We start from the raw sequence: 27235 nt of genomic DNA on the forward strand, positions 1-27235 counted from the left end.
AGAGGAAGCAGAGACAGACAACACAGTCAGTGCATTCATGGTCTCAGGGACTGAGGCAGGGAACACAGAGAGTTCATAAATGGCCTCCATAACCATGGCAGGACAGAATGAGAGTTCATAAACAGCCTCCATAGCCGTGACAGGACAGAACGAGGATTTGCAGACAGCCTTCATAACCGTGACAGGACAGGACGAGAGTTCATAGACGGCCTCCATAGCCATAACAGGACAGGATGAGGATTTATGAGTGGATACCACTGACACCTCCGAAGGTTCTGCAGCAGTTGCCGCCACCTCTGGAGGTTCCACAGCAGTAACAGTCTCTTTGACAGCAACACAGCAGGCTGAGAGAACATTGCTGGGAGCCACCACCATATGGCTCCCGAAGGACCTGAAGCAAGCACCACCGCTTCAGAAGGTTCTCCAGCATGTGCCGCTACTTCTGGAGAAACTGCAGCGGACATCATCGCCTCTGGAGTGTCAGTAGTGGTGTACGCAGCCCAAACGCAACAAAGCGATCCCCATCATGGGAAGCACTTCAGACTGGGGAATTAGTTCCTAAACAGGAGGGGTTGAGCACACTGGTTTTGGGATACCAGCTGCTCTTACTGACAGCAGCGGTGGATCCTCCATGCTGGATGCCAGTCTGGGATACTGAAGAGCTGACCCCCAGGCTCTGGGTGCAACAGACAAGACATGACGAGACTCTGGAAGTTAAGCTGAGACGTGATGAGACTCTGGAAGTTAAGCTGAGACGTGACGAGACTCTGGAAGTTCAGCCTATATAAGACCAGACACCAGAAATTCAGCTGAGATGTGACGAGACTCTGGAAGTTCAGCTGAGACGTGACGAGACTATGGAAGTTCAGCTGAGACGTGATGAGACTATGGAAGTTCAGCTGAGACGTGATGAGACTCTGGAAGATCGACGGTGACTTGACGATATTCTGGAAGATCAACGGTGAATTGACTTGACTCGTGAAGATCAACGGTGACTTGACTTAACTCATGAGTGGCAGCAGTGACATGACGGAGTGTTGCTGTGGCTGCCATCTTGTGAACAGGATCTGCTGCCGCCGCCATTTTGTGCCTGCAGACTGGTGTGTCCGCCATTACAGGCACAGACACGGTGTTGTGTTCCTCTTCCGCGAAACACACAGTGACAAAAGAGCTAACACACAACAAAGCATAATCCACAAACTGACAGAATGATGAACGCGGACCCTCGCATCTAATCTTAGACTGAAGAGGTTGATTTATGCCATCACAAAAAATCTCAGTCAAAATAGTGTCCGGTAAGTCAGAATAGTTAGCGATGGCTAAAAACTCTCTCATATGGTTTTCCAGTGATCGTGGGCCTTGCTTAATGGCGAATAGGATCCTTGTAGTGTCCATACCTGGCCAGTGTTCACCTGAACAGCTGCTGGATCCTTGTGTGGCCGAGTATTCTGTAACAGAGACGTGGGACATGTGGATCCATATGCAAGTTTTTATTTCTTGACATGGTCTAAACACAGACAGGGTCGAAACAGGAGCAAACAAGTATGGTATGGGCAAGACACAAGAATAATCCAAGGGCAAGCAAGGGTTTCCACAGTCAGTGATGGTTTGGGGTGCCATGTCATCTGCTGGTGTTGGTCCACTGTGTTTTCTGAGGTCCAAGGTCAACGCAGCCGTATACCAGGAAGTTTTAGAGCACTTCATGCTTCCTGCTGCTGACCAACTTTATGGAGATGCAGATTTCATTTTCCAACAGGACTTGGCACCTGCACACAGTGCCAAAGCTACCAGTACCTGGTTTAAGGACCATGGTATCCCTGTTCTTAATTGGCAAGCAAACTCGCCTGACCTTAACCCCATAGAAAATCTATGCAATATTGTGAAGAGGAAGATGCGATATGCCAGACCCAAGAATGCAGAAGAGCTGAAGGCCACTATCAGAGCAACCTGGGCTCTCATAACACCTGAGCAGTGCCACAGACTGATCGACTCCATGGCACGCCGCATTGCTGCAGTAATTCAGGCAAAAGGAGCCCCAACTAAGTATTGAGTGCTGTACATGCTCATACTTTTCATGTTCATACTTTTCAGTTGGCCAAGATTTCTAAAAATCCTTTATTTGTATTGGTCTTAAGTAATATTCTAATTTTCTGAGATACTGAATTTGGGATTTTCCTAAGTTGTCAGTTATAATCATCAAAATTAAAAGAAATAAACATTTGAAATATATCAGTCTGTGTGTAATGAATGAATATAATCTACAAGTTTCACTTTTTGAATGGAATTAGTGAAATAAACTTTTTGATGATATTCTAATTATATGACCAGCACCTGTAAATTTCCAAACTTCAATTCAAGTTTCAATTCAAGTTTATTTGTATAGCGCTTTTTACGATACAAATCATTGCAAAGCAACTTTACAGAAAATTAAGTTTCTACAATATTTAGTAGTAGCTTATCAGTGATGACTGTCAGTTTATGTGCATACGGCAGAAATGTTCAGAAAAATCAATAAAAGACCTAAACAAACAGATGATTAACACTATTTACAGCAATTATGCAATCAAACTTATAGCAAAATGTGGTAGTTCTGTATGTTGTCTCTGGGTTAGCATCATCTGAGGTCCTCTGAGGGGTTGGTTTCATCTCTTCTCAGGTGTTCTGGATCCAGACTGGAGCTTGTGTAAATCCTAGTTACCACGGGATGTAGATCCCGTGGCAAAACAGAAAAACAAATAGAGACATAATTAGCGTAGCTGCTGTTCCAGGCAAGTAAAATTAATTAGTTTAACCCAAGCTAAAGAATAATAATGCGCATTTGATCAGATATAACTGCAGTCCAAAATTATGAGATGCATTAATTTGAATGCTTGGCCAAAGAGGTGTTTTTTTTTAAATCTAGATTTAAACAGAGGAAGTGTGTCTGAACCCCCGAACATTATCAGGAAGGCTATTCCAGAGTTTGGGAGCCAAATGCGAAAAAGCTCTAACTCCTTTAGTGGACTTTGCTATCCTAGGTACTATCAAAAGTCCAGCGTTTTTGTGACCGTAGGGAGCGTGATGGATTGTAGCGTGGTAGAAGACTAGATAGGTATGCAGGAGCTAAGCCATTAAGGGCCTTATAAGTAAGTAATAATATTTTGTAACTGATACGGAACTTAATGGGTAGCCAGTGCAGAAACTGTAAAATTGGGGTAATATGATCATATTTTCTTGACCTGGTAAGGACTCTAGCCGCTGCATTTTGGACTACCTGTAGCTTGTTTATTGAAGATGCAGGACAACCACCTAGCAGTGCATTACAATAGTCCAGTCTAGAGGTCATGAACGCATGAACTAGCTTTTCTGCATCAGAAACAGGTAACATGTTTCGTAGCTTGGCAATGTTTCTAAGATGGAAGAATGCTGTTTTTTTAATATGGGAAATATGATTTTCAAAAGACAAGTTACTGTCTAATATAACACCCAGATTTTTGACAGTAGAGGAAGTAACAGTACATCCATCTAAATGCAAATTGTAATCTACGAGATTCTGTGTAATGTTTTTTGGTCCAATAAGTAATATCTCTGTCTTATCTGAATATAATAGAAGAAAATTATTGGTCATCCAATCTTTTACATTTTAACACACTCTGTTAGCTTAGATAATTTAGAAGTTTCACCTGGTCTTGTTGAGATATATAGTTGAGTATTATCAGCATAACAGTGGAAACTAATCCCATATTTTCTAATGATATTACCAAGGGGCAACATGTTTATTGAAAATAGCAGAGGACCTAGGACAGATCCTTGTGGCACTCCATATTTTACTGGTGATAAATGAGATGACTCCCCATTTAAATAAACAAAGTGGTAGCGATCGGACAGGTAGGATCTAAACCATCTTAAAGCCTGCCCTTGAATACCTGTATAGTTTTGTAATCTATCTATGAGTATGTCGTGATCTATGGTGTTGAACGCAGCACTAAGATCAAGTAAAACTAGCAATGAGATGCAGCCTTGGTCTGATGCAAGAAGCAAATCATTTGTAATTTTAACAAGTGCAGTTTCTGTGCTATGATGGGGCCTGAATCCCGACTGAAATTCTTCATAGAGATAATTTTTTTGCAGGTAGGAGCACAACTGAGCAGGCACAACTTTTTCTAAAATTTTAGACATAAATGTAAGATTTGAAATGGGTCTGTAATTTGCCAGTTCACTAGGATCTAGTTTTGGTTTCTTAATAAGAGGCTTAATAACCGCCAGCTTGAATGGTTTTGGGATGTGACCTAAAGATAACGACGAGTTAATAATATTGAGAAGCAGTTTTTCTGCTGCAGGTAACAACTCTTTCAGTAATTTAGTGGGTACAGGATCTAATAAACATGTTGTTGGTTTAGATGCAGTGATAAGTTTATTTAGCTCTTCCTGTCCTATAGTTGTAAAGCACTGCAGTTTATCTTTGGGTGCGATGGATAAAACTAAAGTATTAGACGCTGTAGAATCTACATTTGTTATTTTATTTCTGATGTTATCTATTTTATCAGTGAAGAAATTCATGAAGTCATTACTATTTAACTGTGAGGGAATATTTAGATCGGGTGGCGTCTGGTTATTTGTTAATCTAGCCACTGTGCTAAATAAAAACCTTGGATTGTTTTGGTTGTTTTCTATGAGTTTGTGGATAGGCTCTAAAAACTGCCAGGGCCGAGCATGTCTATAGCTGGACATACTGTTTTTCCATGCAATTCTAAAAACTTCCAAGTTAGTTTTTCTCCATTTGCGCTCAAGACTACGAGTTTCTTTCTTGAGAGAGTGGGTATTACTGTTGTACCATGGAACAGTAGGTTTTTCTCTAACCTTTTTCAATTTGATGGGGGCAACAGCTTCTAATGTATTAGAGAAGATAGTGCCCATGTTGCCAGTCATTTTGTCTAGTTCATGTGTATTTATGGGTACACAGAGCACTTTAAATAAATCACTCTCGACGCCACGTCGGTGACCGACGAAAATGGGATAAATAGTTCTGCCTGGACGATAACGCGAAGCTATATAGTTATTATCATCAATACGCAGAATGCACGATACAAGGAAATGGTCAGTAACATCTATGTCAGTAAGATCGATTCCATGCGATATAATTAAATTACATTTTGCTTTACTCCAAAACAGTTTAATAAGTCAGTAAACGCAAGTCCTAATGCATCATTTGTATTATCAACGTGAATGTTAAAATCTCCGAAAATTAGCGCTTTATCAGCGGTAACCAACAGGTCTGAGAGGAAATCTCCAAATTCTTTTAGGAATTCTGTATACAGCCCTGGTGGTCTATACACAGTAGCCAGAGAAAGAGATACAATAGATTTCTTTTGCATATCTGACAGTGTAACATTAAGCAGAAGTATTTCGAATTATTTAAACCTGTAACCTGTTTTCTGGGTAACATTGAGAATATCACTATATATTGTTGCAACACCTCCCCCACGACCAGTCTGACGGGGCTCATGTTTATAACAATAGTTTGGTGGAGTAGACTCATTTAGACCAATATAATCATTTGGTTTTAGCCAGGTTTCAGTCAAGCAGAGTACATCAAAACTATTATCTGTGATTATTTCATTTACAATAACTTCTTTGGGTGTGAGTGATCTAATGTTTATGAGCCCAAACTTTAGAAATTGTTTTTGTTCATTTATTTTACGTTTTTCTGGTTTAATCACGACAAGATTTTTTCTAGATCCTACATTACATTTATATTTTGACCTCACTATTCAGGGAACAGACACAGTCTTAGTAGATCGGACAGCGCAAGTACTTCTACCATTTAAGCGGGTAGAACAAAAGCCATCATAGCAGTTATTTGAGAATTGGCTTACTAGTCATATGGCGCATAGAGTCCTGGAGATGTTGTCCGAGAGGAGTTCTGCTCCGACTCTGCTGGGGTGCAGGCCATCAGCGCGAAAAAGCCTAGGACGCTCCCAGAAAAGATTCCAATTATTAACAAAGACCAGTTTCTGTTCTTTACACCATGACAATAACCCATTCATTTAGAGCAAAAAGTCTACTGAACCTTTCGTGTCCTCGTAGATACGTGGGGCAGTGGTCCTGACACGATGATCGTCGCCGACCTCCTCCTAACGCAAAACGCACCTATCAGACTACTGAATCCCCTACTACAGCGTCTCCGTCTGCCGGTGCGTGGTGTCGTTAACCCCAGTGAAGCACGACCGCTCTGGGGCTCTCGTCGGCCTTCAGCATCGCGGGTATCTGCGCAGAAAACATCGAGAACACGAGCACCAGGGAAACAGTGAGTGTGCACTTTACCTTCGGCTAACGTAGCACGGACGTGTCGGACGATGGAATCTCCGACAATCACAGCATCGCGTTCCGTCTCACGGAGGGGAGAGAAGCGGTTCCGTGTGGAGATCTCGAAGACCGGAGGGGGAGAGGTCGTCGCCCGGGGCCTGGCTCGCGTCCTCCGCTGCGGATGCACCCAGGGTCCGTGGTGTCCCGGCGCCGGAGTGAAGGACATCTGGGCAGATTGCGTCCTGGGTGCACCGGGCCTGTGCAGAGAAACACACGGGGTGGAGGTGGTGGGACTGTTAGTAGCGCACTGCATACTTACCCTGGACTTGTGAGCGTCAGCCCGGGAGATTTCCAGCGCGGCTCTCCGCCCTCTCAGCTGGGCCTGCCTCTGCTCCACAGGGTGTCCGCGGGTCCTTAAAAAGTCTTAAAATGTCTTAAATAACGTTTTCCAAATATAAGGCCTTAAAAAGTCTTAAAATGTCTTAAATTCGGATTCGATGGGTCTTAAATATTTTTGGTCACATTACCGCTAATATATTAAATCTGATGGAACTAATGACTGTTTACAATCATCTGACAGACCGAAGATTTTTTCTTCCTCGCGGTAAGTTACTGCGTCATCAGAGAATTGCAGTAAGTTAGCAGAATACAGAATACAAGCTCGCGCTGAGGCTCACTCTGTTTGTCTCTTTGTGAGAGACTTCAGAACAAATGAGCGTGACAGCACACAAACTCAGAAGAAACACACTGAGATAAAAATTCAAAATGTTTAGTTTATTCATAACATAATATAGTTAAGTAACACCATGACAAATGAGCTATTTTGCTCAATGTTCTCACGATGCAAAAAAAAAAAAACATGACTACAGAGTGCACGCATTACGTGGAGTCTAGTGCGCATGCGCATGCATTTCCAATGCCTCCTTTCACTGCACGATTCAGTCTATTAAAATACATTCGGAATTATCACAAATTCAAGACACGGGCAGAAAATGTGTATATCTATACCACTTCATATAGTTAATCAATTTCACACGGAAGAATGCCTTTTTTCCCTCCAAAAATTACCATGTACAAATGTGATATTGACAGTTCAATAAACTAGAAGTTTTATTAAGAGACTTACGTTTTAGACACCATATCGCCTGTTTTTGCTCTATTTCGCCAACAAAAATAATTCAAAACAAAGCCACCAAGCTGTTTTGCGTCTTTGAGCAACTTGACGGTGTTTCGTTCCTAAATGAATCAACCGTTTAAATGATTCGGTTCAGTCGCAGTGACTCATTAACAGTGACATGCTGCCACCTGCTGGCGGTTTTAATTTCACATTTAAATTATCTTTTCATTTTTTAAATCATTTCAAATATCAGTATTCAACGTTTTATGTTTAATATAACAGATTATTTATGCATTTGTAACTGCAGGTTAAATGCATACATGTTTTGCATTAAACAGTGTGTAAATACTTCTAAATGCCACTTCAAGTGCAGCTTATGTCTGGATTGCAAAGATATATTTTGTTGATACTGATTTCATTTGCTTAATAACAGCCCAAATGTCTTATTATTCTAATTCACTGATTAAATGTAAGATTTTGACTCAAAAGATAATGCACACTTATAGAAAAATGGCTTTATAAATGTAAAATACGCACATAAAAGGTAAAAATCTATTTAAACGTAATGGAAAAGATTCATTTTTATCAGACCACCAAACAGAATATGAAGAATATTAAAAACTTTAGGAGTCAGCTGTCCACGAAAGTCCTTAAGATACCAGCGTGATAACACACTCAATCAGTTGAATGAATGATTCAGTGACTCACTCATTAAGTGACCTACCGCTACTTACTGGTAGTTTAGTTGAGAAGTATGTTGGAAAGTATGCATTTTTCCCCTCAACATTTCTTATTTGTATATTCATAAATGCATTTAAAATATTAATCTTAAAGCCCTATAGTGTATATTGAATTTATTGATAAATTGTAATAATTTGACATGAAAGATGATGCATACATCTAAAAAGGTTAGAAATAGGCCTTTGCAAAGGTAAATAAAAATATGCAGATTTAAGTATGTAAAAGCTGATAGAACACTGATGAAAATATTGCTTCAGAATAAATTGTTTACTCCACCAAAAATCTCAGTGATGCAGTTATTTTGCTGAGATTTTTTGAATATTGTCTGCTGACATGAAAAGTTCACTGTATATCGTAGTAATAAATATAATTTATTACAGAAGTGATATTTTGATTTCTTTTTAATTTAAACATATTAGATATTACATATATATATATATATATATATATATATATATATAATATGTAATAAAATGTGTATTTCCATTACAGGTTTAGGTCTTAAATTTCAAATAAGGTGGTATTAAAAATGTCTTAAAAAGTCTTAAATTTAGCTTGTTCATGTCTGTAGAAACCCTGGCTCCAGGACCCCAATCTGCTTCTCCACGACCTCCAGCTCGAGCTGCACTGAATGTAGCTCGAACGTGTCGTCACCTGCACTCAAAGGTAGACAAACAACCGCCATTAAATCAAGTAACAGTGAGTAAAGCAATTGTAATGTGTGTGAATAGAGTATTAGCAATGCACGCGGGTTTAGCGACAACCACGCTGGCGATGCTAATGGGCTGTAAGCTACTAGCGGACTCGGGAAATCAAAATAAAACTAGTGATAACAATGCGCTGATTGTTTTTGTTGTAGAATACGATAGAGGATATATTCACACGTTATAGAAACGAAAATGATGGTGTATAAAATAGATTTCAATAATAAAAAAAATAGACGATAGAGAAATAACGTGACGGAGCTCAAACTAGAGGCATATGGCAGCAACAAACAGTTTAAAGCAGCTTTTATAACTGCTTTAAACTTTCAGGCTAGGCTTTCTCAAGCCAACCTAAAGTTTCTCTTAGAATTTACCATGTTTTAGGAGCAAACTATAAAAAAATTGTATTAAAGGAGACATTTTGCATTTTTTATTATTATTATTTTTTACAAATCTGTATGTGAATTATGTAAAAAATTAATGAAGAAAAAAATTATACAAGTCTGCTTTTTATTAAGTTCAATAAGAAATCCATTTGATACTTTATAAAGACTATTTTGTCCTATTCAGAATGAATATTCTTGTCCTGAACAGACTGTCCAGATAATAATTGATCTGATGTCTCTCCTATTGGGCATTGTGTATAAAGTTCATGCAGAATCCATTTTTGTCTTTAGTGGTACTCCTTACTGGGGGATCTCTAATCATACGAAATTACAGTTTACAAGCTACAGTAGATAGTCAACAAAAAATGCCCATTACTGCCATGTGTACCAACACAACAGTGAATACCACTCATTAATCTCTGAAGCTCATTTGCGAAATCAACACGGTTGTCAGCATTGATCAGTAATGCCGAAACTATTTACTTTAGTACAGTACTCAAGTAAATGTACTTTGTTCCTGTCCACCTCTGCATCCTTGATATTTCACCTGCCTCCAATGCTAAAAACACCATTTCGAATCCCCCTCAGAACAAGTGAGAGTAGTAGAACCGGAGGGGTTACATTGGTGCCGTGACCCAGACTGGAATGAGGTTTAAGGGGGTGACTGTAATGGAGGCCAGCTGCTAAGAACTGTGTGGGAAAGCCTCACTCCACTGATCTCAAGAGGCATACTAGCTAGTGTTAATTTCATTAACGAATACTATGTCGAAAAATGTGTTGACAAGCTTTTTTCTCATGACTAAGACGAGATGACAATAAGGTCAATAAATGATAAATAAGACTATATCAATATGCAATTTTGTTGACGAAATAAGAAGAGAATAAAATGTATTCAAAAAGATAAAAACTTTACCAAAAACCTTTTTATTTTTGTCAAAAAAGGAGACAAAATGTTATTGCAGACTGCTCTACACACCTCTACTACGCAAGCTTTCATGAGTGCGGTTGCCAGATATTAAGAGTTCTAATCCCCGAATCAGAGCTTCGCTGTTAAATTCATACATTTTCTGCCAGTTGTGCTTTGCTTATTTTAAGCAATCTGGCAATCATGTGCACACGCTTGCTCCTAATTGCGGATCTGAAAAACAAAAAAGCTGGAGTTTAACAGTCAAAATGAAAGCGTCATTCAGCCGGGCAGTGTTCTGTCGAGATCTCAACTATATTGTTTGCGATTGTGATCACCAAATAAATACACTTTGCTGTTATTTCAATAGAGAAATAGACCATTGCAATTATGGAATTAGTGGAATTACTAGGAATTTCACTGTTATAATATTTTAGTTTGTTTTAGCTGTTTTCATTATGTAGACCGAAAGATTGTGTAAGTCTTTGGTGTTGATTTATATAATAAAAAGCCTATAATAAATCAGAACACTAGATTAGGTTAAATACAACATGTATGTGTCCACATTCTATTGATTTGTGCTAGCTGGAGAATGCAATACCTCAAATACAAAAGTACATTTCTCAAAGACAATCTTTTTTATATGTTTAATCATTATACAGAATGACTAAAATGCTCATACATTTCATTGAATAAACAAAAACAGTACAAGTTAATCAAAAAATGATAACTAAAATGTACATTTGAGTAAGACTTAGACTAAAAAATGGCTGCCAAAATTAAGACTGTTGTACAGTTGATTAATAATAATCTTATTGCTAAAATGTCAAGTTATCATTAACTGAAACCACACTAAAATACTTTCCCCCGGTTTTACAGACAAGGCTTAAGCCTAGTCCTAGACTTATATGTAAGTAAATTCCCTTTTATGTGGCCTATATAGCTTTATTCAGTTTTTTTCCCATTCACAGAAATGCTGCAGGTGCATGATGTGACCTTGTGTGAATCTGTGTTCTACACTGGTTTCAAACAATAAGCTGCATATTACCTGCCATTCATGTTCACTTAAATGTAGGCCTAATGCTTTGTGGTCCATGACATATTCTCAGATAATCTCTTAACACCGGTGCATTGGCATTGCAACTCACTTATGATTAATTTACAGCTAATTGCGGGTGTTTCATTCGTTGGATGAGTCAGCGTCACATTTGCATATGATCATACTATGCTGTCTCACAAACTATATTTTGCACAGAGTTTATTTTGGCAAGTATTTAATTATTTTGCCCAAAGAAAAATGTTGGATTATGCAACAGACATGCAAATCGTTGTCTCCATGCAATTAATTAATAAACAATCGGTATCGACCCTTTTCATGCTATTTCCGATATGCCGATGGCTTTAAAATAATAATAAAAATCGGCCGATAAATATCGACGGCTGATACATGGGTGCATCCCTAGTGCAAACATTTGAGCTTGTCCACTTACAACAACTTTGAGAGGTGCTAGAAAAGGCATTTAACCGAATTGCTTTTCTGATTTAAACACTTGCAGTCAGATGTATTCAAACTAAAGATGGCCTACTCTCCACCCACTGATCTAATGCGTAAACATAATGGGAAGCATCTTTCCAGATGGGATACAAACTTTGTCAGCTGAAGTTGTAAGTGTGGTTTGAAGATAAAAAAAACCTGCCCAAGCACAATGTTCTCCGCCAATCCTCACTTCTAACATGCATCCACAGCATTTGGTGTGGTTTTGCGGCTATCAGTTTTTGCAGCTATCAACAGAATCAAAAGCTGCTGCTGTCTTTACACATTTATGTGTAAATTTTGTGAATATATTTGATCAAAAGAAAAACCCATGCATTTACCTGCCTATTGACCCCCACCCTTGAGAAAATTTGAACAGAGTGGTTAAAAGTGGACAAAAGTGACAGTGATACGGAGACAGTACATTTGTGATCCTATCAACCAAACAAGGCCTAAATCCACTGCTCGAGTATTTTGAACTATATCAGGGGTGCTTCTGTGAACCTAAAGGTTTAATTGTTTCTGCAAGTCTTTCTACAGTGAGGCACAGTCAAGACTTCTCTCTGGAGTTATTACACGATTCCTAAGATGTTTCCTTTTCTATAAAAAGGAAAAAAGTTCTTTCATCTGTGAAAACTCATGTGGTACTTAAGGGCTTCTTCATGTCCGAAACTCTTTCCGCAGTGACCAAAATTAAACGGCTTCTCTCCAGTGTGAACTCTCATGTGCCTGTTAAGGCTTGCTTTCCGGTTGAAACATTTTCCACATTGTTGGCAGGTGAAAGGCTTCTCTCGAGTGTGAATTCTCTTGTGGTCTTCAAAGTGTTTTTTATAATTGAAACTCTTTCTGCAATAAGTGCATGTGTAGGGTTGCTCTCCAGAATGAATCCTCATGTGGCATTCAAAGTGTTGTTTCTGACCGACACACTTTCCACATGGGGGCATGTGTAGGGTTTCTCTCTGTGAGTTCTCATATGGACCTCAAGGGTTTCATGTTGATCAAAACTCTTACCACACTGATCACATGTATAAAGCTGCTCTTCATTGTGAATTCTCATGTGTCTGTTAAAGCTTCCTTTCTGAGTGAAACTTATTCCACACTGTTGGCACGTATAAGGCTTCTCTCCAGTGTGAACTCTCATGTGGCCATCAAGGTTTCCAGGATAAGTGAAACTCTTTCCACACTGAGGGCAAATATAAGGCCTCTCTCCAGTGTGAATTCTAATATGTCTATTAAGAGTTGATGTTTGACCAAAACACTTTCCACACTGTTGGCAGGCATAAGGCTTCAGTCCAGTGTGAACCCTCATGTGGCCTCCAAGGTTTCCAGGATGAGTGAAACTCTTTCCACACTGAGGGCATACGTAAGGCCTCTCTCCAGTGTGAATTCTAATATGTCTTTTAAGAGTTTCTTTTTGACTGAAACACTTTCCACAGTGTTGGCAGGCATAAGGCTTCTCTCCAGTGTGAACCCTCATGTGGCCTCCAAGGTTTCCAGGATGAGTGAAACTCTTTCCACACTCAAGGCAAATGTAAGGCCTCTCTCCAGTGTGAACTCTAATATGGTTTCTAAGATTTACTTTTTGATTGAAACACTTTCCGCACTGTTGGCAGGCATAAGGCTTTTCTCCTGTGTGAAATATCATGTGTCTTTTAAAACCCGTGTTACTGAAACACTTTCCACACTGTTGGCAGGTGCAAGAACTACTTATTTTCGTCTTTTCATCCTTTTTTCTTGAAGTTGTTTCAGTTTGTAAGCCACTAAAAGATTTTTCTCCAGTTAAAAAATCGTGTTGATTCTTATATTGATTTTTCTCTTCCATTTCATTTAGTTCTTGACTCTCCTCTTTCAGCACCATCAGATCTAAGATGAAAAAGACAAAAATTTAAGATGTTTGAGATGCAGTTTGACCAATGTTTGTATACATGACAAGCCAATGATGGCATGCAAGAAGGCGGAACCTAAAGGGAAAGGTCAAAAGCAATGTAAAAACTCACACAAACGCAGCCTGATTTTCATTTTTGGGTGAACTAGCCCTTTAAACTTTCAGCATTGTAACTTTACACATAATTGTTTACTCTGAAACAGAAACATTACACACTAACTAAAGTTCATAAAGTTAAAATCACAATTAACCACCCCTTTAATTGCATGTGCATTTCATTTTATTTAAACCTAAAGTAAATTTAATGATCCAAATTCCAGATTTAAATCCGAGGTTAAAGTTATGGTGCAACAGGATTTAAATTAATCTTAAATATAACATAAATCTAGGATCAAAATGATGGGTTCAATGTAAACATGCTTAAGGATTAAAGTTTTGTGTTACAGAATTATTAGATAAACCTTGATTTAATCTAGATTTAAGATTAATCCTTGCAAAATTTAACATTAATCTGAGGTGGGCAAGCAGCAATAATGATCAATAATGAATAGTTTTTTTTTTTACCAAATGTGCATTGTATATGTAACTATAAAATATACTCCCTCTTTAAAATTCACTTAGTTTCAGTTGACTTTTATTTCTTTCAGGATAAATTCATGAATTCACATGATGTAAATAAAATCTGCATAGTGCACATAGCACCTAAATTTATTTAACAACTATGCACATTAACATTTAACATTCAGCAACACTTTAGCATTTATTTACATATATCTGAGAATCTGAATATCAAATGTTTAGCTTTTTTTCCCTATAAAATGATTTTCTCTTTGCTACTCTAGTTCTAACGGATGGTAGCACATCTTCATGAGTTTGTCTACATCCATATTGCAGGTTTCCTCTCTCACTTTTAAATTGTAGTATTGTAGCAGTTGTTTCTTCTAGTTCTTTCACTGCTCACATGTTTAGTTTGAATGAGGTTCCAGATAATGTCATTAACAATGCCGCTGTTTACAATACAACTGGAACATATGCGGCTGAGGTGAGGGGTGGGACGTTGTTAAGCCGCTCCTGTACCACAGACAATGTCAGAGCCATCTTACCTGGGCTAGGGAGAAGAAGAAATGGACTGTTGCCATTGGTCTAAAGTCTTTTTCAGATGAGAGCAAGTTTTGTATTTGATTTGGAAACCAAGGTTAACCAAGTTGGTTAAATGACCATGTTGTTGTTGTGCTTGACTGGCCAGCAAACTCACCAGACCTGAACCCCATAGAGAATCTATGAGGTATTGTCAAGAGGAAATGGAAACAAGAGACCAAACAATGCAGATGAGCTGAAGGCCACTGTCAAAGAAATCTGGGCTTCCATACCACCTCAGCAGTGCCACAAACTGATCACCTCCATGCCACGCCGAATTGAGGCAGTAATTAAAGCAAAAGGAACCCCTACCAAGTTTTGAGTACATGTACAGTAAATGAACATACTTTCCAGAAGGCCAACAATTCACTAAATGTTTTTTTTATATTGGTTTTATCAAGTATTCTATTTTGTTGAGAGATTTTTGCCTGTTTTTTTGTTAAATGTGAGCCAAAATCATCACAATTAAAAGAACCAAAGACTTAGACTACTTCAGTCTGTGTGCAGTGAATTTATTAAATACACAAGTTTCACATTTTGAGTTGAATTACTGAAATAAACTAACTTTTCCTCGACATTCTAATTTATTGAGAAGCACCTGTATATACAGAATTAACTAAAATTAAATTAACTAACTAAAACGAGCCTATGAAAAAAAAAGAAAAACAAAATTTTTTTCCATACAATGGGATCCCAAGCAAAAATGATAAAATACATGCTACATGATAGGACACCTTGCCTAAGTCTAAATGTTTTAACAATACTACCAACATTATGCCAATATATTGTAAACATAATCAGAGGCATAAAAAAATGGTCTAAAAACAATAATTATATTGTTTATTGCAATTATTTATAGGACAACATATGGCACACCAAAAAGCCTACTGTTCACGAGGCGAACCGCTCCATGTCATAAAAAAACTTAATTAGGACACTAATGACATTCTTCAAGAATATCATATATTTCTGTACAGCTGGACATTTAAATAAGGATCAAATGAGTGAGTTCAAAAAGAAAACCAACCTGTTTGTTCCTCAGTATCTTCTTCTTTAATTCTGAACGTTTCTTTAATCTTCACTTCTTCACTCTCCTCTTTAATAAACTCCATCTTTATAACAGTGTCACGTGAATCTCAGCTGCTTCAGCAGGAGTTTTTCTGTGTGATTGGACACTTTGTCCTGTTTAAGGTGAGAACAAAAAAAAATAAATCCAAACTAAATCTGTGGTTGTGTCTCAATCAGCTCCCTAGTTCAGTAGTCAGCACACTTGTGAGGGAGTCAGTCAGAATGATTGGTGATGGCCTGAAATGACCCGATTAAGACAAAAACAACAAAAACTAGCACTCAGAACACAAATGATATACAAGTTTCATATTTGTATTAAGTTTTATATTTGGTATTTTCTGATTTGTAGACTAATTCATTTGATTATACTTTCATGAAAACATTTACAGTTGGTTTGTAGAAGTATTCGTTACACTTTTGTATTTCTCATTTTGAGCAGCTGGTGTCATCAGAGTGAGTTTAAAACCACTGCTTGACTGTCTAAATGAAAATCTTTGATTAAAATTGTTAAAAAAGGCCTAAATTATTGTACATGAAAATACATTTTGGACTATAGTACATCGATGACATGATGGTGTCTATTAAATTATTCATGAGATTGCGTGTTCTTATCCAATGAGAAGATGCTTCACTTAATTATTCACAATAGCATGTGTTGATTTTCTACGACGATGACATTGCGCACATTAACTGAGAGAAACATTCATGGATTGAAGAAGAGTGTTTATTTTTGCTTTGTAATAAGAATTCAGCACAAACGCGATTTATTCACTTGGTGAGCATAACCGTTTTAACAGCTCTGTGACAATCCATCAAAAGGCTTATATAAACGCTGCAGAATAAGCCTTGTTATCAGAGGTGCAACAGCGCGTTCATATACATGTTTTTGATGCAGAGTGCAACAATAATGTACAGTATGTGGGGAAAATAATGTTTTTTTTAACCTTTAACCACAAACACATTGCTTTACATCAAATACACAAAATAATGTTCTTTTTAGCAACGTCATAGGACTCCTTCAAAATTGGCAGTATATAATCAATGCTAAAATGTGATTAGAATATACACAAGTAACCTATTAAGCTGCTAGATTTCAATTATTGTAAATTGATTTATACACATAATTTTCCTCCCTATATTAGCCCTCTATGAATAACAGACGCACTGAAAATCAACAAATCTCATCTGTAAGGACTGGACAGAAAGGTGGTCTGTGTTTGATCTTATTAATTTCAGTGGTAATGTTCTTTTATACATGCAGTTTTGTATAAATTCGCTTTTGCAGTATAAATGAATATGATTAATTGATTATAACCATTTCAGTTCTGGCAAAAAACATGCAAACTAATTTAGTTGTTACTACTACAACATTTGAATTGGTTAAAAAAAAGTTCATCAAAATTGTCCAAAGACAGTAATTTGAAAACAAAATACCTGCAATATCCAGTTACACCTGAAGGAAACTCAGAAGTGAAGATCAGGAGACTGCGGGAATCTTCATCAGGATCTTGACTGAGAAGCAGGTTCTGTGTGGCGTTCACTAAAGCAGTAAACCTCTGAAGTTTATACAGACTTCAGGAGGCCGTCTTTAGAATATAAAGGATGACAGCAGTTACAGGAATTTACCCAGATTTTCAGCAACTCCAATCCAATCAGCATAACTATAGCACTCATTATCACAGAGATCAGGGCCACTGCATTCACATTAAACTCAGGTATTGATTAGCAGCAACAAAGAGGCCAATTGACTGAGGCAGAAGCATCAACAGCCAATAAAGACAAAAGATGACACTTACCTTGACTGCACATTTATATTTATACCCTAAACCAAAACAAAATCATTTTATAATTTAAAAGGCATTTATCTTTCTTCTGATTTTCTAAGGTTACACTTTAATTTTGACCAATATAACTGTCTTTTGCAGTAAATTCTGCCTTCCCCAGAACTTTTCTGGCACCTTTGCCTTTTTTCCCTCTACATGCTGCCTCTGGGTTGGTGTATCTTTGCATCTTTATGTGGATGATACCCAGAGCTATCTATAACAGGAAATGTGACCCTTCTGCTATACAATCTTTATTCACAATCTTGATGAGGTAAAGCTCTGGCTGACAAGTATCTTTATAACTTTAAATGATTCAAAGACTGAGGTTATAGACTTTGACCCATCTGACAATTTATTTTAATTGACAATTGAGTTTAATATTAACTAGGGTTGGGTACCGAAACCAGCACCGAACGGTTCATACCTATGTAACCGGTATGAACCGAACTGAATCAGAACGCAGATTTCGGTCCTCAGATTTAGTTTGTCTCAGTTTCATCTTTCTCCACGTAATCACAGACAGATTCGATGATGGTGAGATCAGATCTCTGTGTGGAGCTCCGGCTGTTGTCAGACTGCATGTGCATTCAAAAATCTCACTAGATTATTATTAAAATTAATGGCAAACTGATATTTCCTACTGACACACTACAGGAAAAGATATAAATAACTGGCTTAAAAACCTTCTACGACATTGTTGCTACTTTATAAAGAATGACCATACCTTCATTTACAGAACTATGGACTTATTTGAAATATTTTTTAATGTTCCTTTAATGTTATCTATAGTTTATTGTGGCCTTTTTTTTTTTTAAGTATCGGCTCAGGCACTGATTTGGCACGGTACCATTTTAAAAGTATCGATATGGCACTGGTATCGCATTGTTTCCCACAGCCTTACACTCTATTTGTGGCGGCACTCCTCCGCCCCATAAATAAATATGCAGATTATTCTTCTGCCAGCAGGAGGCGCTATTAGAAAGGGAGAGATAGAGGTTTCTCCGGTAACGGCTGTATACAAAGCCATGCTGAGCTCAAACACTGATTTATCAGGCATTACTTGCAAGATGGAATGAAAATAACATCAAAAATTTTCTGAAAACAGTCAGTTTTTCTTCTGAAATACAGTGATATAAAAACACCCGCAGCGATTTTTGATTTTGAGACTTCTAGTGCTCATGTTTATTCAACGAAGTCAAAAGCCTTCTGGAAAACCTATTTGTGGCAGTCAGTTTTGATATTGTGGCGCCCGCCACAAATAAATCAATGTATGGGAAACCCTGTATCGTAAAAAAACCCAATTGATACCCAATCCTTTTATTAACTTGTTTCTTCTGTTGTTGTTGTTTCTAGCTTTAACAGCGTATATTAGGAATAAGGTGTAATATTAGGAACTTTTTCCCCCCCAGACCTGTTGCATTCTGCGTTTCCACCGCGGTCAAAAGTACCTTGAAGATTAGGCAAATAGTCTGGTGATGTCTGCGACGCACGCATTTATCAATACAAAGTACGCAAATTTTGGACCTGCATCCTCATTAGTTTGGACTTTGCAAGTTCGACTCAGAAGTGTGATCTCCCGCGGATGGGACGATGCAAGTCCCGTATTCCGCAAACAGCAGCGTGCTTGAACTTAAACTTGACTTGAACTTTAAGCAGACTTGACTTGACTTGATCAGTCAGCTTGCCTTGGCTACTGCAATTTTCCTCACTGTATATTTCCAATAAGACAAAATATATCAAACACCACTGCCTCCTTTCGTTTTTATTTAAACATATTAATAGCCACAGAAATGTAGTTCAGGGAAATGTGTAGGCTTATATAGACTACATTACAATGAAATTAAATATTATATCAATTGCCTCCTTTTATTTTAATTTTAACATATAGATTAATTGAATAAAGACCAAAGATTTCCTGTTAGATTTCCCCCAAAACAAATTATATTTTATGTTTAACCATTAAAGAGACATCAGAACCTGCAGCAAATGTCAGAAGGACTAGCCGAGATTTGAGTTTTGAGTCTGAAATACTTTTAAAGTTACATTTCATGACACAATAACAGTAATATTTCAAAAATGATCCGAATAAATGGTGGTTGAAATCACAATGCTGCGTGAACTCAACCAATCAGCAAGTTTAGCGCCCAAGTCCCGCCCCCGAAAGTTCAGGACCTTTGAAAAAGTACTACCTCGTGAGCAGGGACTTTCTGAGGGGCATTTTTTTACCCGGAACTTTATTTAGTTCCTGGGTAAAGTTCCAGCGGTGGAAACGCCGCTTATTAATGAACTAATATGCACCTCCAGTTGACTGAGTTTGGGTACAAATAAAGACATAAATTTCCATTTATATAAATGATATTAATTATTCCAAGATTCTTTATACATAATCACAATTTGTATTTTCCAGAATACTTCCAGATAATACATATTTAATTTCTATATTCTATATCTAATATTTAAAATACAGGCACATCAAGAAATTTGTTATTGCACTAAAAAAATCATTCTTGCCAAATTTCTGATTGGATATTTACTGTTTATTATTGTCACTTTGATATAATTACTGCGAAAGACAAAATTAAATTGTAGCCTAAGAAATTCAGCGGAAGGATAAATGGTCAATTCTAAACTAATCTCTTTTCCTTCAGGTGTGAGTGAATACAAATATAAAGCGAGACTGTCATCTTTTGTCTGTTTTAATCAGAATCCTAACTTTACTATGTATTTAGTAAAAAGAAAAGTCAAATCAAATTAAGCATGTTTTTATTAAATGAAGTAAAATCAAAGCTTATCACAAAAGGTCAGTGAATCTCTTCTAGAGGTGACAGTGTAATGTAGCAGATTAACAATTTCTTACCAATGTGCCAATAAGCTGGATCTCAGATGACTCTACAAGAGGAAAGAAGAAATGGTTTACTGAAAAGTTCTTTTATTTCATTCCTTTAAACAGTCTTAATTCATTTAAATTGTACTGATATTCTCCATTATATGAGATTCAGAAACTACAAACAGAGCATGTTATCTTTGAGACTGTTATTATATGATTAAGTTGACGTCACACGTTTGTGTTTGTGGCGAGTGGCACTTTCTCCACTACTAAACGCTTTATTTTACTAACACTAAATATAGCATTACAGTGTTACATTTAAAATTAATTTAACATAGTTTTTATAAATTATTAAATTCATGAAACAGTTTACATCAGTTTAAAAGCTTAAAACCACAAACCTTTCTTTAGGCAAATCACAACAGATACAGGAGCTCGGCGCAGCTTTATGATGTCACAGCACCAGACCAAAATAAAAGTCCCATTCATACAGTACTGCATAAAATCAGGAACAGGCATAAAAATGTAGTATCACTGATTCTTGAGAAGCACAAACAACAACAACAAAAAAACCTTGTACTCATACAAGATACAAACATGTAGGTTCATTTGTCTAAGCTACTGACCTATGCTTTTAAAAACAGTTAAAAGTGGACAAATAAAACGATTAGTTGTTACCTCTATCCATTAATATTCACCGGGGTCTCATTTATAAATTTTGCGTACACACAAAATGGGCATAGAAAATGTGTACGCAATTTACCACGCACATATCAGGATTTATAAAAAATAAACTTGGCGTAAATATGTACACAACGTACAGACATTCTAGACCATGCGTACAAACTCTTTTTCCTGGAGTGAGAAAAGTAATGAAGAAAACTATTTGAAAATCTGTTTTCATTTCAATATACACATTTACAATATATATTCCACTCTCATTAATGGAGATAATCACTGAAATTACATAAAGTCATTACGCAGAAGTTAAAAATTATACAAATTTAGGCATGTTTAGTGGATGCGCTTGATCACTTTTCCTGTGGTATGTGCTATAGGTGCACAATAATTCATCTTCAAACTAAACTGCATATCTCATGTTATAAGAAAATACTTTTGTGAGAACAATGATCAATGATGCGCACTTCGATATTATGGCAGACACTGCTGGATAAAAATAGTTGAAAGATGCTCAACTTATAAGCAGAACTACATAAATTTGATTTGAATTGTTTAAAACAACTGAAATACTATATGGTCAGTGGAAAAGAATAAGATCAACTCTATTCTTAAAAACAAAACTGTTTACAAAAGTTCTCAGATAAATATAACATATAAATATAACAATATACATAAGAATACTGGATGATTTTTAGCAATAAAAACTGTGTATGGCACAAATGGCATTTATACTCCGTATCTCATATTTTTTTGATGTCTTATACCTTTAACGGTGTTAAATATGGTGTCACGTGGATGGGAATATGCATGAAATGATATGCAGATGAGGTTATGCATAGTAAAACTAGGCGTCGTAAGCTCCATATATGGTTATTTCGGGGAGGAGTCAGGGTGGAGAAGCCCGTAAGCACATCTTCCCCTGACTGAGATTTATAAAGGGATTTTTGCTCAGGTTCTGGCAAAATCATAAATCTGAAAACTTTTGTGCATACGCAAAATCTAGCTTTTGTGCATACAACACTTTTAGGATGAAATCTATGGAAAGTTTTATAAATGAGATCCCAGGATCTTAAAAAATGATACAAAAATGAACAGAACACAGAATACAAATCAAGTGTATTATATATAGATTAGGGGTGTAACGGTTCACAAAAATCAGAGTTCAGTGCGACAGTGGTGTCATGGTTTGGTATATTTTCGATACAGCAAAAATAAAGAAACGCCAGAGAAATGGCCATGTTTTTTTTTTTGTTTTTTTTTTTTTTCACTGGATCGGTCTTTCACACAATAATGAATGTGGGCATCACTAAGTCATTGAAGTCATTCATAGTTACTAAAGAGACAAAAGAGCAGGACAGTTCAAATAAGACTCAGAAATACGGTTAAAATAGATCTGGAATTGTTGTACTATAAGTGTAAACACTAAAAATATACTGCTATTTCATCTGCTTTTTGACACAATTGAACATTTCAATGGATCTGCATCCAAGGGAACATTAGCTTGTTCCAGCTTCAACATTTCCACTTGCTTCTGTCATCCATTTGGCCAAATCCTCACTTGTGTCTCTCTCGAGGGGCCGTGTCTGAATAACATGGCTTTTCATCTCCCATTCAGCACTAAATGCAATGTGCCGTTACAGTCAGGTAGCTTTGTGTAGCCCTTAATGTCCAGCTGTCTGTTGTCAGAGCAACCGCTGGTGCTTCAACTGGTTCTCTAGTCATACCAGGAAATTCCTAATATGGACAAAAGTGTCCAGCTATCGCAGTATGAAAACAGTTGCTTTCACAGAAATACAGAAACGTTTGGAAACATGATAACATACGATTAACATACGAATGTGACGATATATAGTTTATTTGGGTTTTTAAGTCATCTCCAGGTAATAAAGTATATGAATAATGCAGATCTACTCGACATAGCATTTATTATGGTATAAAAAACATCTGATTAGTGTTCCATCGTGACTGAACGGGACTTGAGCGAAAGAAAAATAAAAATAAAAATAAAAGCCAGTAGTGCCAATTGATGATAAAATTAGTGATTTTGCATATACTGAATGCAGCGTGGCTGCTGTTGGGAATACCACAACTTAAGAGACCTATTCTCTCAATGTCAAATATAGAAATGTTAGTTCATGCATTCATGACCGCAAGGTTAGATTATTGTAATGCTTTATTGGGTGGTTGTTCTGCATGCTTAAAGGGATAGTTCACCCAAAAATGAAAATTATGTCATTAATGACTCACCCTCATGTCGTTCCAAACCCGTGAGACCTCCGTTCATCTTCGGAACACAGTATAAGATATTTTAGATTTAGTCCAAGAGCTTTCTGTCCCTCCATTGAGAATGTATGTACGGTATACTGTCCACGTCCAGAAAGGTAATAAAAACATCTTCAAAGTAGTCCATGTGACATCAGAGGGTCCGTTAGAATTTTTTGAAGCATCGAAAATACATTTTGGTCCAAAAAATATCAAAAACTACGACTTTATTCAGCATTGACTTCTCTCCCGGGTCTGTTATGAGCGCGTTCACAGCACATCCGGTTCGCGCGAACGAATCACTCGATGTAACCGGATCTTCTTGAACCAGTTCACCAAATCGAACTGAATCGTTTGAAACGGTTCGCGTCAACAATAAGCATTAATCCACAAATGTCTTAAGCTGTTAACTTTTTTAACATGGCTGACACTCCCTCTGAGTTCAAATAAACCAATATCCCGGAGTAATTCATTTACTCAAACAGTACACTGACTGAACCGAGCCAGATAACGAACGAAACATTGACTCGTTCTCGAGTCAAGAACCGTTTCTGTCGGACGCGTCCGGTTCGAGAACCAAGGAGCTGATGATACTGCACATGCGTGAAGCAGACTGACACACAGCGCGTCTGAACCGAACTGGTTCTTTTGGTGATTGATTCTGAACTGATTCTGTGCTAATGTTATGAGCGCGGGTAAACCGAAGGCTTGAATCAAGGGCAATCATCGCCAATGAAGTCATTACGTTGAGCGCAAAAGAACTGGTGAACCGTTTTCGGCAACCGGTTTATTGAATCAAACTGTCCGAAAGAACCGGTTCGCGGAGAAGAACAGAACTTCCCATCACTACCAGTGATCCGAAAACACCGATGCAAACCGGTTCTTGACTCGAGAACGAGTCAATGTTTCGTTCGTTATCTGGCTCGGTTCAGTCAGTGTACTGTTTGAGTAAATGAATTACTCCGGGATATTGGTTCATTTGAACTCAAAGGGAGTGTCAGCCATGTTAAAAAAGTTAACAGCTTAAGTCATTTGTGGATTAATGCTTATTGTTGACGCGAACCGTTTCAAACGATTCAGTTCGATTTGGTGAACTGGTTCAAGAAGATCCGGTTACATCGAGTGATTCGTTCGCTAACCGGATGTGCTGTGAACGCGCTCATAACAGACCCGGGAGAGAAGTCAATGCTGAATAAAGTCATAGTTTTTGATATTTTTGGACCAAAATGTATTTTCAATGCTTCAAAAAATTCTAACGGACCCTCTGATGTCACATGGACTACTTTGAAGATGTTTTTATTACCTTTCTGGACGTGGACAGTATACCGTACATACATTCTCAATGGAGGGACAGAAAGCTCTCGGACTAAATCTAAAATATCTTATACTGTGTTCCGAAGATGAACGGAGGTCTCACGGGTTTGGAACGACATGAGGGTGAGTCATTAATGACACAATTTTCATTTTTGGGTGAACTATCCCTTTAATAAACTCCAGCTAGTCCAAAATGCAGCAGCAAGAGTTTTTACTAGAACCAGGAAGTATGACCATATTAGCCCGGTGTCCTGACATTTTATCCTACTCGTCAGATTTTCCTACCAGGGTTTACTGCGCATGCACACATCTATATTGCTTACTTGTTTTTCATGCTGAACAACAATATTTAATGTATCTGCATTACTGTATGGGTAGGTTTAGGGTTGGGGTAGGTGTAGACTTTAATAAAAACATCTAATAAGTAGAAAAAAAATATTTATTGTTGGCTTCCTGTAGCTGTATCCCTTCTAGCTACAACCACAAATATAACACATAATTACTGTATTTGCATTACTGTAAGAGTAGGTTTAGGGTTGAGGTAGGTGTAGACGTTAATACACCATAACTTTACAGTAGCATTTTTCATTGTCAAATTGTATTACCCACTGTTTTAATGGGAGGTAGCAAAATCTGACAGGGTAGGACAAATCGACAGAACACTGTCAACATCAGACCTGCCAAACTGTACACATTTTGTGTAGCGGCTATGCATTTTGACCTCAAAGTACGCTGGTACGATTGGTCACTCTAAACTACGCAAAAATCTAGTGGCGCCTCTGTCCACACGCAATATTCAAAACAAGTATTCAAAAGATGAAGAGTTCAACCAATCAGAGTTTTTTTTTCTCTCCTAGTAGCCTGTAGTTGATAGATTCATTCAAAAGCGGCTCATGCTCGTCCCGTCAGATGCTCGATGTAACCGGATCTTCTTGAACCAGTTCACCAAATCGAACTGAATCGTTTGAAACGGTTCGCGTCAACAATAAGCATTAATCCACAAATGACTTAAGCTGTTAACTTTTTTAACATGGCTGACACTCCCTCTGAGTTCAAATAAACCAATATCCCGGAGTAATTCATTTACTCAAACAGTACACTGACTGAACCGAGCCAGATAACGAACAAAACATTGACTCGTTCTTGAGTCAAGAACCGTTTCTGTCGGACGCGTGCGATTCGAGAACTGAGGAGCTGATGATACTGCACATGCGTGATTCAGCGTGAAGCAGACACACAGCACGTCTGAACCGAACTGACAGAAGGCCTGCATGTGAGGCTGACAGAGATGTGATGTTTAAAGGGTTAGTTCGATATAAGCCAAGAGGAGACTGGTTTTCCTTTGCTAAAGTAAGGAAATTTTTCTTCTTTTGCTCCTGTTTACAAATGTTCACACGAGACTCACCAACACATGCTCATACGTCATTCCCCCGGAACTGCTTCTGTTTTGGTTTAACTAACCCTTTAATGTGTTGGAGATGTGCTGTTTTCCTTAATGCATAACTTACATTTCACAGGTATATTCTCCATCTGTTAATGTAAAGAAAGCCATGGAAATATTTCCATTTTTCTGTCAGAAGTGCATGAGGTTTTAGTTTGTGATTCTCCGCTAAACTCCAAAGACTTCATTTATAACGAGCACCAATCCACGTATGCGCGCCAAACAGACAGAGATCAATGAAATAGGAGCGCAATAACTCAATAATTATACATTACTATAATTATAATTTTTATACAAAAAAAATAAACATTTTGCTGAAATATTTGTAGTTGGACAATAAATGTGACAAGGAATTTTAAACCTACAAGTAAGTGTATTTGTATGATAGCACTAACTGTAAAGTGTCATGGGGTAATCAAAATAGCCTTTAATTAATTAATTTGTGCTTTTTAATATTTTAATTTTTATTTAAGTAACTTTAACCTGCTTTAAAAGGATCATTTTATTTTTTAAATTGCAATATTACAATGTAATGTGATTTTAATTTTTTCTTCTTTTTTATAAATGGCATTAAAAAAACTAAATAGCAAAAATAAACTAAACATTTATGGTAAACAGTTACAGTAAAAAATAAAATAAAAAAATACAGCTAAAAGTGCTACTGTCAGACCAGGAGATCGGCTGAATGGATTCAAAAACGGTAAAACTCAACTGTGACTCTAGGGATGTTGGAAAATGAGCCTATTTTCAAAAATAGTGGAGCGTTCCTATAAGGAGGTGCCAGATGGAATGATGGTAGTGGAAATTGTTACTGCTGACATGTCAAAGTCCTTGATTTGCGTCAACATGCTACGATTACCAAGTCATTACATGGATTTCAGCCATTTTTGGCACTTCTAAGTTTGGTTTTGGGCTTGTATGTGAAAATCATGTGAAATCCAACATAGTAATATAGACACCATGTCTATAAAGGAAGATACAGTACCACAATTTGTCTTGTGTTGTGTGGACTTGTTTGTCATTCATTTTAATGCAGTTCAGCTATACACACACATTCAGGGAGCATTGCTGTTTTATTTTTGAGAATGGGGACAACCCTATGCAACAATTTACAACAGACCTACAT

General features: G+C 37.3%; 1 pseudogene; it reads right to left on the reverse strand.

Annotated features, from left to right (window-relative positions):
* Positions 1–9360: 9360 nt before the first annotated feature.
* LOC109083371 lies at positions 9361–20909 on the reverse strand (annotated as a pseudogene).
* Between the last annotated feature and the right edge of the window lie 6326 nt (positions 20910–27235).

This window comes from Cyprinus carpio, chromosome B4 (assembly GCF_018340385.1).
Source record: "Cyprinus carpio isolate SPL01 chromosome B4, ASM1834038v1, whole genome shotgun sequence".
In the NCBI taxonomy this organism is placed as follows: domain Eukaryota; kingdom Metazoa; phylum Chordata; class Actinopteri; order Cypriniformes; family Cyprinidae; genus Cyprinus; species Cyprinus carpio.